The sequence below is a fragment of the Cricetulus griseus genome (genome assembly GCF_003668045.3).
Source record: "Cricetulus griseus strain 17A/GY chromosome 1 unlocalized genomic scaffold, alternate assembly CriGri-PICRH-1.0 chr1_1, whole genome shotgun sequence".
NCBI lineage: Eukaryota > Metazoa > Chordata > Mammalia > Rodentia > Cricetidae > Cricetulus > Cricetulus griseus.
Window position 1 is genome coordinate 158,408,016 of NW_023276807.1, and position 13,412 is coordinate 158,421,427.

The window sequence follows — 13,412 nt, forward strand, 5'->3', positions numbered from 1 at the left end:
TGTGTTATCTGAGATACGTTCTTATTTTCTTCAGGGGCTTTTGTCTGGAAAAAAAAAGCTGAACTTTGTCAAGGGCCTCTGTTGAGATGACCATCTGATTTCTGTCCTTAAGTCTACTTACGTATCATATTACAATTATTCCTTGAAGCATGAACTTTTGGTATGCTGGCTCTATTAGCAGAAGAGTGTCTCAATGTGTTAAACGATAACAATTGTGTATGAAGGTTTTCAGATGCTTCGGAGACAAAGGCGGGGAGCCCAATAATAGCTCATTGTGATCATCTACAGGGAACCAAGGTTGGAAGTTCATGCTGACAGAAGCGACAGCTCTCATTATTGTGAATCCTATTTGAAATTCAGTTTGGTTCCCACGCTGGGGACAAATTTACTTGGCTTTTGTGGTTATACCGTCTTTTGTTTAATGCATTTCAGTCTATAATATTTAGTTTAAAATAGATTTTATTAAATTTGCAGTTAGCATGCTGAGGAACAGGTTTCATTGTGGTATTTTTACTTTCATAGAGATATCATTATACTTTTTTCTGTCTTGCCTCCTCCACTGCCATCCCCTGCCACCCCAGCAAACAGTTTATAAATGGAGCTACTTTGTAGAACTGCTGATAAAACAAATGTTAGTTAACAAATAAAGACACACACACACACACACACACACACACACACACACACATATATATAATTTTGGTGAGGTTAGCTACAACAACTAAACAGTTTCAAATCTTGATTAGGTGATTTAAGTTTGAAACTGTGTAACAGTAGTTAATAAGCACAATGGGGTGCACAGGATATCTTAACTATATTTATGATGTTTAATTTCTCTGAAAAGTATGGAAGAATGTTAGAATTTGATAAAGGTGCATATACTGAAGCTTGTCACAGATGTATTCTGCTATATTAGAAACATTTTGCAGTAAGCAAATGTTGACTAACCCCCTACTCTCAATTCAGTAAAGGCTGCTATACAGCGGCTGAATTGAGTCTTTAACTCCAGTGACCTCAGATGCAGGAGCTGCCAGAGAGTTCTGCATAATGAATGCTTGTTTTGGTCTTGAATTTATTTTCTTAAAGATTTAAAAATATTTTGATGGGGGAAGTCCTTCTATGTATATGTTTGTCTTATTGGTTGATAAATAAAGCACTGTTGGCCAATAGGGAAGCAAGATAGGTGGGGCTAGGAGTTGAGGATGATTCTGGGAAATGTAGTAAAGAAGGGAGTCACCATTTGATCCCAGGAAGAGAGAACACATGCAGCTGGCATCCTTGATAAGTCTTTATAAAATATATATTAATGGTTATGGTTGATACTTAAGACAGAGCTAGCAAATAAGAAATCCTGGTCATTGGCTAGCAGCATTGTAACTAATATTAATCTCTGTGTGTTATTTGGGGGCCCTAACGTCTCGGCAGAACTCAGGCAGCTGGTGGAAAGAGTTATCTTTAGAAATTTTAATTTTACATATGTGAGTGCTTTGCCTGCATGTATGTCTGTGCACCATGTGTGTGCAGTGCCCATGAAGGTCAAAGAGGGCATCTAATCTAACTGGAACTGGAGTGAGCCACCACTTGGGTGCTGGCAACTGAACCCAGGTCCTTTGAAAGAGCAGCCAGTGCTCTTAACCATTGAGGCATATCTCCAGCCCCCTTGAAGTTGGTCTTGTAATCTTGGGTGGTTATTTTATTATGGGTTTCCATTCTTTCACCTATAGAGAACCAGTCATCATAGCTTAGATGACAACCTGGGTCTTAGAGAGTATTTTTAAAATGGTAACAGAGTTCAGCAATGTGGATAGCTATGCACCAGAGCTTCTGGGATACAATTTAATCTAGAAAAGTACATGGGACAAGGGATGCTTTTGTTACTATTTCTAAACTATAGATCCAGAATCTGAGGATGAAAGAGGAAAGGTAAGTAGATCCAGGATTTGAACTCCCTTTCTGATGAAGAAGTCCACATGTGGTTCTAACAAGATCCAAAGACTCCTGGTAGGTCAGGTTTTTGGTTTTATTATTTTTTGTTTCCCCCAATCTTTTGTTTACTGCTTTCTTTCCTTTACCAGACACATATAGTCAGAAAACCAGTGCAGATGAGGTGGGATCTCTTCTTCATTATGACCAGTCCTAAGGAACTTTATGTCTCTCTCTTCCCTCCTGGCCCCTTAAGAGTGGTCATTCTCAAGTAGCTGCAAGGCCTGGCTGCCAGCAGGCTGGCAACTCAAGAGATCCTCACTAGCCCCACCCTGCTCACAGAAAGAAGGGCACGAGATGCCTTAGCCCCTTTTACCAGCCCACATTCCCTTGAAGAGAGACAACCTCTGAGCCCAGCAGGGACCAGATCTCAGAAAGCAGAGAGAAGACCAAGACCAGTGGCTGGTGTGGCCTCTGGGTTCATGCAGTAGAACCACAGTATGGCCCCTATGAGGATGTTCATCTATGCACCAGAACATGCTGAGGAAAATGTACCTTGTTAATCAAGACATTCTGAGAGTGAGAAGATGCTATTAACAGTCACTGTACAGCCACGGGCTGAACCCAGGACAGCTTCAGGCCAGGTGAGACTCCTCACAGCAAACCAAGTCCAGCAGACTTCTCAGAGCTGGCCTCCCAGGATAGGGACTTTCATGAAGATTCTCAGGATGGCTCGATGTTCTATTAGCACCCACCCCCACTGGTGCCTGCCCTGGCAAAGGAGATTGCTAAGATGGGAGGTCTGCACACACAGCTGTTGCTCACAGCAGGACATGGTGGCAGCTGTCCCCAGCTTCTCCCAGGGTTTGTCCCTCACTGCCCTCTTTATCTTCTGGAACACAGAGTTCCTTTCCTTCTCTCTTGCTCAAATATTTCTAAAAACTCCTGTCTGCAAGGAATATGACTGATTCCAGGAAACCTTGGATAGAAGATGGGGTGATGTTGCCCTCTGCTGTTACCTAGGAAGCAATGAGCACCCACACAGCCAGTCCCGGCAAGGGTGAAGAGAGGAAGAGCAGAACACTTAGCATGCAGGTGTGTTTAGTGTCTTCCTGTTTAATCTTGTCAGTTTTGGAGAGCTTACACTTAAACCCCTATTTTATAGATAAGTACTCATAGAGGCTGCAAACTTACTTTATATCACATAGCAAGGAAGTAGGTCCAATTTTTAACCTAAATCCCTTTTTGTTGTCGTTTATTGTCTATGTCTCTTTCCACTATTTGGTTCCTGGTGATTAGCATGGGGTCTTCGGTCTTGGCAACAGGCACTTTTACTTGATGAACCACCTTGTCTGCTCCAAACTAAAACCTACCTAGGGGAAAAACCCATGGCCTTTCTTTGTGTTGTTCTGAAGGCTTTCTGTAAGTTAAGTCTTCAAATACTCAAAATGTATTTATTGGACACAGGTTTGCACCAGAAACAGAACATGAAGGTAGATTTCTTTACTCCAGAGACCTCAGCATATTGCATGTGGTGTGTATGCACCCAGATGAGAGAAACTGACTGTGGTGCATGTGTTTATATGGTGCCTTTCACTGGTAATGACCTTACACACCCTTGACATCCTTTCTTGCATCCTTTATAAAAACTATCTCCTTCATGGATCCTTGTCTTGCTTTTATCTTCCTGACAGTTTCTTTGAAACAATCTTCTTGGCTACCTTGTCTTACAGTCGTGGGTTCATCTGTGGATCCCGCTGTCACTCTCACCTGTAAGCTGAAGCTGTCTTGCTTTTTGTCATTTTAATCTTCCATAGCACTTCCCACAGTGCTCCACTAAGAATAGATCCTTGAGGCACATGCAGTCATCAGCTAGTTTCCTTCATGGAATCTGAAGGCAAGAGACAGAGCTCAGCCACAGAGGGCTTGCCTAGAATGAAGGAGGTTCTGGGCTTGACTGCCAGCACTGAGGAAACAGTAGGCAACAGGGAGCTAGAGGCTTTACTAACCATAGATGAGTCAGGGTTTTGGATAAGGATGGCTACTACAAGTTGGAGTTTCAGGCAGTTATTCTTTTCCAACTGTATCCTTATTCCCTGTGAATGATCCATGTTAAATGCCTAATACCCTGGTACGGTAGGAGTTCTCCAACTCACATCCACACACTGCTCAAAGTGTGAGACCCCAAATCATGTTTCTGGGAAACAGGGAGGTACAGTTTCTCTGGGGACAGAATTCTCCACTTCCAGTAGTACTTCTGTCCTTTTCACTTCCCCATTCCCCCTTTCCATATTTGCCAGCACTATGGTACCCTAGCACCATCCGCCCTCATGCAATTGTCCCTTCAATAGATCCTTCCTGCTGTTTTCTTTTCCACAATGGCTTCTACTGATCTGGACTTCGCCATGTAGTCAGTCTGTTTTTAGGAAAATGTGACTAACCTCCTCACCTCTAATTCTGTTCCAACTCAGCTGTTTTCCCACAGGCCATGTGTTAACCCTGTTTAGGCAACTCTTTAAATTCCTGGCATGCTCAGTTAGCAACAGCATTCAAGGCCACACCATCTGTCAGGAGTTTAAGCCCTGGCTCACAGGGAAGTCATGGAGGAAGCTGTCTAGAAACTCTCCCTGAATACTCCCTGTAATATACCAGAAGGTAAAATTTAATACTGGAATGCAAACGTTCTAGCACATGCCTATTTTCACTCACAACAGCAAAACACTAGAATCAATTTAAATATTAATAAATATAAAATTGAGTGATATTGTAGCAAGGCTTCAAAATAGCCTGCTGTTTTGAAATGTATTTAATAACTTGGAGATATACTCATGTTCATCAGGAAAGAAACAGCCAATTTTCTACACACATATTTAAAGCCATGGATCTGGTTGGGTCTGGTTTATTTGGGAGTGTGAGATTTTATTTCTAATTTTTTCACAACAAAATTAGTTTTTAAATGTTTTTAAAACATGGAAAAAGAACTGTTAGTATAAAAATCATGCTGAAGGCCAACAAGATGGCTCAGCTAGTAAAGCACTTGCCAGGCAAATCTGGCAACCTGAGTTTGAACCCTGGAAGTAGAAGTAGAAGGAGAGAGTCAGCTCCAGAGTTGTCCTCTGATCCCCACATGCATGCACTATGGCATGTGCATGCCCACATGTACATCGTATGCACACCCAATAACAAAATTAAAACTAAAATCAAGTTTATATATGTATAATAGTAATAAATGTCAACATTATAGCTCTGCTGTGGGTGCAACATGCCAAAAGCACAAATGTACAGCCAACAGGAGGAGCAAACCATTTGATTCCAGTTCTTAGACACTTTTTTTTATTCCACTGTGTATGACTTCCCTTGTTCTACTATAGCAAACACACCATGGTGTGTGTGTGTGTGTGTGTGTGTGTGTGTGTGTGTGTGTGTGTGTGTGTGTGTCACTCCTTTATTATCTCTCCTCCTTCCCTTTTTTCCTCCCAGAGCCCCTTCTTAGCACCTCTCTGGGTCACAAAGAGGAGAGTAAGGGAGGAGTGGAACAGCTGATGATTCTACCCTCATCTCTGTTCATCAAGGCTCCTCCTCTAAGGAAAAGAAAAGCCACAGAAGACACGGGGCACTGGTGGTCTGTGAGGACATGGTCGCTAGAGAACAATGGTCCTGCTATGTAGTTCTAAAACCTTTGTATAGCAATTTGCATCATTCTGGAAAGGGGTTAAAGTCTTGAGGTTGCTTTTTTAAAACTACAACTCAAAGCACTCTCAGCACTTTGGGCCACATACTGAAAGGATTGGTTTTCAGGATGTGGAGTCATCAACAGCCCACACGACACAGCATCTGTCTCCACAGACAGCTGAGTATTTCCATGCACAGACCATGGCATCTACTCAGAAGGGCTTCTTTAATGTGTATTTAGACAGCAGGTGTTCCAAGCACTCAGTCCTGGCAGACAGAGAACCATTTCTAGTCATCCCATTAGAATTTCAACTAAGGAACATCCTTAAGCAATGGAGAAAATGGAAGGGCCATCGAAGGTTGTAGCTAAGGCCATCTGCTGTGACTTGGAATTTGAAAAGGAGGTATAAAATTAACTTTAGATGCAAGGAAAGTGTTTTGTTTTGCTTAGTGTTTGGTGGCAGGGCAGGAGTACTTGAGATGAGATTTTGGTATGTACGGCAAGGGTATTTGAGAGGTAGGTAGACCTGGCAGGCCTGGAACTCACCCCATAAATCAAACTGGCCTCAAATTTATGGGAGACTCTCATGTTTTTCTGCCTCTTGGGCATTGAGATTACAGGCATGCACCACTATGCCCAGTTTCTTAGATAAGTTTTCTAATTTTATAAGTTCTTGCCCTTGATTATACATAACCATCCTTATTCTAGTATAACACACACACACACACACACACACACACACACACACACACACACACACACATACTCCCCCTATCTCCCAACTATAGATCAAGTTCCTAAATATCCATAAGATCCAAGAGGTAGCATCTGAGAAACTGGAAAGCCTAAATCCTAAACAGAAGTGATAAACAGGATGACAGACCTTGGGTCTAATAATAAACCTATAGAAACTCCTTACAAACAATTACAATGTAATCAGCAGACTAGTGATTACTAACAGTGGACCTAGAATGGAGGAGAAAGATACAAGTTTTCAAGTCCTACTGTTCATTCCTGGTTTCATATATGAACCTAATTCCTGGCCACAAAGTAACAAATTCACATATTCAGAACATAAAGTCCTTTTTTTCTAAACTCAAACTTTCCAAATTTGTCTTAGTTTTATATGTAAATCTTTTTTTTCACAAATTAGGGCATAAGAAAAAAATTAACAGGACTATGTGACACTGACCAAGAGGTTCCCTTCATACACCCACAGAATATTTATAGATGTGAAAGTACTAAAATTTAAAAAAAAAATCATGATTTTAGCAGAAACAAGTATGTCAAAGCAGGATTCACCAGTCTCTTTCCTCCCCATATGCTTAGCAATTCATTTTCATAATTGTCTCTGGTCTACCAAATGTAGACAAGCCATCTTGGCTTTTTAGTTACACATTACTAATGAGAAGCAAGCTAATAGTGGGGGAAATGTGCTGTGCTTTGGATCTCAGAATAAAAGAGTACTTAGGTCTAATTTTATTTAAAAGTTTGCTATTTTAACTTCAGGACTCACAAAAGGTTATCTATTGTGATTTTATATATGTGGGTTACCAGAAATAAAGAGGAATAGACAAGATGTAATATTCATGCTACAACTAATGGCCTAATACATTTCATAAATACAGGAGTGGGTACCTTTCTTATGCTGTCATTTACCTGATGATTTTTTTTTTTTATAATTGTTCTTTGTTTTTCTCTTCTCTGTCTCCACTCCACCTCCTGAATTTGAATCTGCCCCATCCTTTCCTAGTTTGGACTGTATCTCAGCATCTACCTTCCCCAAGCTCCCTCGACAAATAACTTGTACATGGGTTTGGCAGATGTGAAGGCTTCCTGGGTTGCATGGATGATAGGAGAAGATAAAAGGCCAGAGTGTTTCTTTGCTTTCATGGCATATCCTAATGGCTACTTCCTCTGTACCAGATTCCATAAGATAATCCTATGTTTTCATGTATCTCACAAAATAATGGCTAATAGGTGTCTATAGCTCCTTCTAGATGACTAAGTTTTTGAACTCTGGTAAACGACACCCTGTCCTTCATCCACCAGCTCAAACAATGGTAGCCGTTTCCTATTTTCTTAATTTCAAATCACTCCAGTGTCATCGTCCATGGGCTGTCAGCATTGCTGATATAAACAATCCCTGCAGCAGATGTCCTCTGCACTACAGCCCTTTTCATTTCTTGAAAGGCTTCTCACCAACACAGCTCTTCATACCAGGGATGGTCCAAGGAAACATATTTGACCTGGAGCCCTAAGATAGTATCATCATCCTTTGGAGTGTGGTAGGACTTATAGGTTAGAAGTGGAACAGTAACTCGTGGCATGCAGAGGTATCTTAGCTGTCGAAACTGTACACTGTGGTTTCCTGAGCCATAGCACATGCCTGAGAAGGCAAGGCTTTGGTTAAGTCATCATTCCTCTGACCATTACAACAGTACCTATGCTTGACAAAGGATGAGTGATAACGTGAGTTAAGTAAATGCTTCTGACTGCTCTGGAGTCTATACAAAGAAAAAGATAGGTTTAAGGCCACGAACATTTTTGTTTGTTTGTTTTTCGAGACAGGGTTTCTCTGTGTAGCTTTGGAGCCTATCCTGGCACTCGCTCTAGAGACCAGGCTGGCCTCGAACTCACAGAGATCCACCTGCCTCTGCCTCCCGAGTGCTGGGTTCAAAGGCATGTGCCACCAATGCCCGGCTAGGCCATGAACATTTTTAAGTGTTTCAATTAGCATACACTAATTACATATGTACACAATTGTATTTTAATCACATTCAGCCCCCATTACCTTCCCTTGTCCTCCTCTCACTTTTGTTGTTAATCCCCTTCTTGTTTCTAAATACCTCTCCTACTTTTGTGTCTTTGTGTGGATGTATGACCAATGAGTTTATTATGATTTTTTTATAGGACCATGGGTACCTTGCCATGGCTATACTGCTGAAGAAAATGTCTCTCACCCCCCTAACAACCATTAACTGTTTATAAATCCTCAAGAAGAGGTGGAGCCCCATGACTCCCTCCCCACTTCCAACACAGGGTGTTGACTGTTAAGGAGTCTAACCTTATATAGACTGTGCACAGATTAATGCCAAGTGCTGCAAGTTCAAGTGTACAATAGCCATGTCCATTCAGTGTTTTACAACACTTACCCTTTCATGTTCTTCAGTTATGTCTCTTAGGCTTGGAAGGGGCAATACAGATGTCCCATTGAATAGCTTGGAATTCAGAAGCAATTCATCCTCAAAACTTCAACCAGTTATGTTACTGCCAACCACTTCAAAGAAAACTTCTTTGACCAAATTCACAGTTTGGTAGAGCCTGGTAAGCCCCTCCCCCACCCATGATGGATGGTTCACAGGCCAAATCTTGTGGACATAATCACAGTTGCTTTAAGTTCAAAAGTATGAGACCATGTCATGCCCAGAAGACAACATTGCATGATGCTCCTCCCTTCCTCTGGTTCTTACATTCTTTGGCTCCTCTTCTGTGGTGTTCCTGAGCCTTGAAGACAGTGATGCAGAAGACTTATTTCCGTCTGGTCATCAACACGCCTTCTCAGAATTTTGACCTGTTAAAGTCTCTATGGTAATTGATGACCACTGCAATGAGAAGCTTCCTGGAAGTCAACAGCAGCACTGATCTACAGGTGTAAATATAAGTATCAAGAAAGCCAACAGACAGCAATCCTTTTTGTGTTGGAAATTTTGTACTCTTAAGTTCTTTTGAAATACATCAGATATTGTTTTAGCAGAATAGTTACCCTACTGTGGTATAGGGGGGAAAAAGCAGAACAACTTATTCTGTTTTGATTTTATTCAACTTTTATGTCCCCTTCCCACTGTACTTCCAGTCTCCAGAAATCACTATTCCATTCCATGTTTTAAATTAAACTGATTTACTAGTTTTCATAAATGAATGTGAGCAAATACTTGTGCATTTGTCTTATTTTACTTAAAATAATAGCTTGCAATTCTGTATACATTGCTGCCAATGGTAGGATTTCAAATTCATTCTTTTTTATGGCAGAGTAATATTCTATTTTGAATATATACCACAGTTTCTTTATCCATTCACTCACTGATAGTCATCTGGATGATTCTCTTCTTTAGTTATTGTGAATAATTCCTTAATAAGTGTGAAAATATATTTCTGAAATGCAAGGATTGATTAACATATGCAAGTCAATAAATGTTTAAACCACCATAAAAACAGAGAAAATCACATGATCATCTCAATAGATGCAGAAAAACCTTTGACAAAATCCAACATGCCTTAATGAAAAAAGTCTTCGAGTATATAGGGCAAGAGGGAGCATATATCAATATGTCTGTCTGTCTGTCTGTCTGTCTGTCTGTCTGTCTATCTATTGCCCATAGCCAACATCATCCCAAGTGGAGAAAAGCTTCAAGTAATCCAACAGAAGTCAGATTTGAAATAGGAACATCCACTATCCCCTCCTTTTCAACACTGTCCTCAAAATATTAGTTACAGCAATAAGGCAAGAGAAGAAAAAGGGATAGAAATAATGAAAGAAGTCAAACTATCAATAATTACAAATAATATGATGCTATACATTAGAGATCCTAAAACCAAATTCAACAATGTGGCAGGATACAGAATCAACTTGCACAAATCAATAGCTTTAGTATATACCAGCAACAAACATACAGAGGAGGAGATTATGGACATGCTTCCATTCACAGTGGCCTCCAAGAAAATAAGATATCCAGGAATAAACATAACTAAAGAAGTGATTTCTACAATGAGAACTTTAAAGCTCTTAGAAAGATATAGAGAAAGACACTAGAAAATGGAAAGACATGCTCATGAATTGGTAGAATTAACATAGCAAAAATGACCACTTCACCAAAAGCTATTTACAGATTCAATGCAATCCAATCAAAACTATCCTAAAATTCATACGAAACTACAACAACAAAAAAAACACAGAAATCCACAGCGGGGATACAACAATGCTGGAGGAATTAGAATGCCTGATCTTAAGATATATTAAAGAGCCAAAGTAATAAAAACAATATGGTAAGAACTTTGAGTCTTTAAAGAAAGAAATTAAATAATATACCAGAAAATGGAAAGATCTGCCATACTCTTGGATAGGGAGAATCAACATAGTAAAAATGGCAATCTTGCCAAAAGTAACCTACAGAGTCAACACAATCCCCATCAAAATCCCAAAACAATTCTTCACAGACCTTGAAAGAACAATACTCAACTTTATATGGAAAAACAAAAAACCCAGGATAGCCAAAACAACACCATACAATAAAGGATCTTTTGGAGGCATCACTATCCCTGACTGCAAGCTCTATTATAGAGCCATAGTTCTGAAAACAGCTTGGTATTGGCACAAAAATAGACAGATAGATCAATGGAATCAATTTGAAAACCCTGATATTAACCCACTCACCTATAAACACCTCATTTTTGACAAAGATGCTAATTCTATACAATGGAAGAAAGAAAGCATCTTCAACAAATGGTGCTGGCACAACTGGATTCAGACATGCAGAAGATTGTAGATAGATCCATATCTGTCATGCAGAAAACTTAAGTGCAAATGGATCAAAGATCTCAACATAAATCCAGCCACTCTGAATCTTCTAGAAGAGAAAGTTGGAGATACCCTTGAACAAATTGGCACAGGACACCGCTTCCTGAACATTACACCAGTAGCACAGACATTGAGATCTTCAACTAAATAAATGGGACCTCCTGAAACTGAGAAGCTTCTGTAAGGCAAAGGATACAGTCAGTAAGACAAAATGACAGCCCACACAATGGGAAAAGATCTTCACCAACCATACATCTAACAGAGGGCTGATCTCCAAAATATACAATGAACTCAAGAAACTAGCCACCAAAACACCAAACAATGAAATTAAAAAGTGGGGTGTAGAACTAAATAGAGAATTCTCAACAGAGGAACCTGAAATGGCTGAAAGACACTTAAGAAAGTGATCAAAATCCTTGGCCATCAGAGAAATGCAACTCAATACAACTCTGAGATACCACCTCATACCTGTCAGAATGGCTAAAATCAAAATCACCAATGACAATCTATGCTGGAGATGATGTGGAGAAAAAGGAACACTCCTCCACTGCTGGTGGGAGTGCGAACTTGTAAGACCACTCTGGAAATCAGTATGGCGGTTGCTCAGAAAAATGGGAATCAGTCTACCTCAAGATCCAGCAATTCCTCTCTTGGGCATATACCCAAATAATGCACATTCATACAACAAGGACATATGTTCAACCATGTTCATAGCAGCATTGTTTGCAATAGCCAGAACCTGGAAGCAACCCAGATGCCCCTCAACTGAAGAATGGATAGAGAAAATGTGGTACATTTATACAATGGAGTACCACTCAGCAGAGAAAAGCAATGGAAACTTGAAATTCGCAGGCAAATGGATGGAACTAGAAGAAACCATCCTGAGTGAGGTAACCCAGTCGCAAAAAGACAAACATGGTATGTACTCACTCATATATGAATTTTAGACATAGAGCAAAGGATTACCAGCCTATAATCCTCTTCACCAAAGAAACTAGGAAATAAGAAGGATTCTAAGGGAAAAATGCATGGACCCCAGGAATGGGAAGGGGCAGGAACTCCTGAGCTAATTAGGAGCATGAGTGTAGGGGAGAGGGAGCTGCCAGAATGAGAGGAGAAAAAGAGGAAAGGAGAGGAGGAAGTAGAGGAGCAGAAATATTGAGTTGGGGGAAGAATAGAGGAGAGCAGGATGAGAGATACCATATTAGAGGGAGCCATTATAGGTCCGAGGAGAGATCTGGCACTAGGGAGATTTCCAGAAACCTACAAGGATGACACGAACTGACAATCCAGGCAATGGTGGAGAGGATAACCTAAAATCCCTTCCCCTAAAATGAGATTGATGACTACTTTTTATGCCATCCTAGAGCCCTCATCAAGTGGCTGATGGAAGCCGAGGCAGACATCCACAGATACACACTGAACTGAACTCTGGAACTTAGTTGCAGAGAGGGAGGAATGAAGATCAAAAGGGTTGGTACCAGGCTGGTGCAACCCACACAAACAGCTGGCCTGAACAAGAGGGAGCACATCGACCCCAGACTGCTGTCTGGGAGGCCAGTACAGGACTGATCCAGATCCCTGAACATGGATGTCAATGAGGAGGCCTCTGCACTCTAGGGGGCCCCTGGTAGTACATTAGTATTTTTCCCTGGTGTAAGAAGGGACTTTGAGAGCCCATCCTATGTGAAGGGATGCACTCTTGGCCTGGACACATGAGGAAGGGCCTAGGCCCAGCCTAGGATGAGGTGGTGGACTTTGGGTAGCCCCCGTTGAGGGCCCTACCTTGCTTGGGGAGTAGAGGGTGGATGAGGGGGTAGGTCGGGGGGTGGGGAAGGAGGGGTGGGAGTGAGAGGAGGGAGAGGGAGAAGGGATTGATATGTGAAACAAGCTTGTTCCTAATTTGAACTAAAAAAAAAATTAAAACAAAAAACCAATATGGTATTGGCACAAAAAGACATATAAACCATTGGAACAAAACAGAAGATCCAAACATGAACACACATAAACCTCATCCACTTAATGTTTGACAAACATGCTAAAAACATATGAAAAAACAAACAACAACAACAATAACAACAAAAACTTTGCCAACAAATGCTGCTGGGGAACTGGATGTCCTCATGAGAAGAATGAAATTAGACCCAGATCTACTGCCTTGCACAAAAACTAACTCCACATGAACCAAAGACCTAAACCTGAAGCCTGAAACACTGAAACTTCTAAGAAACATAGTAG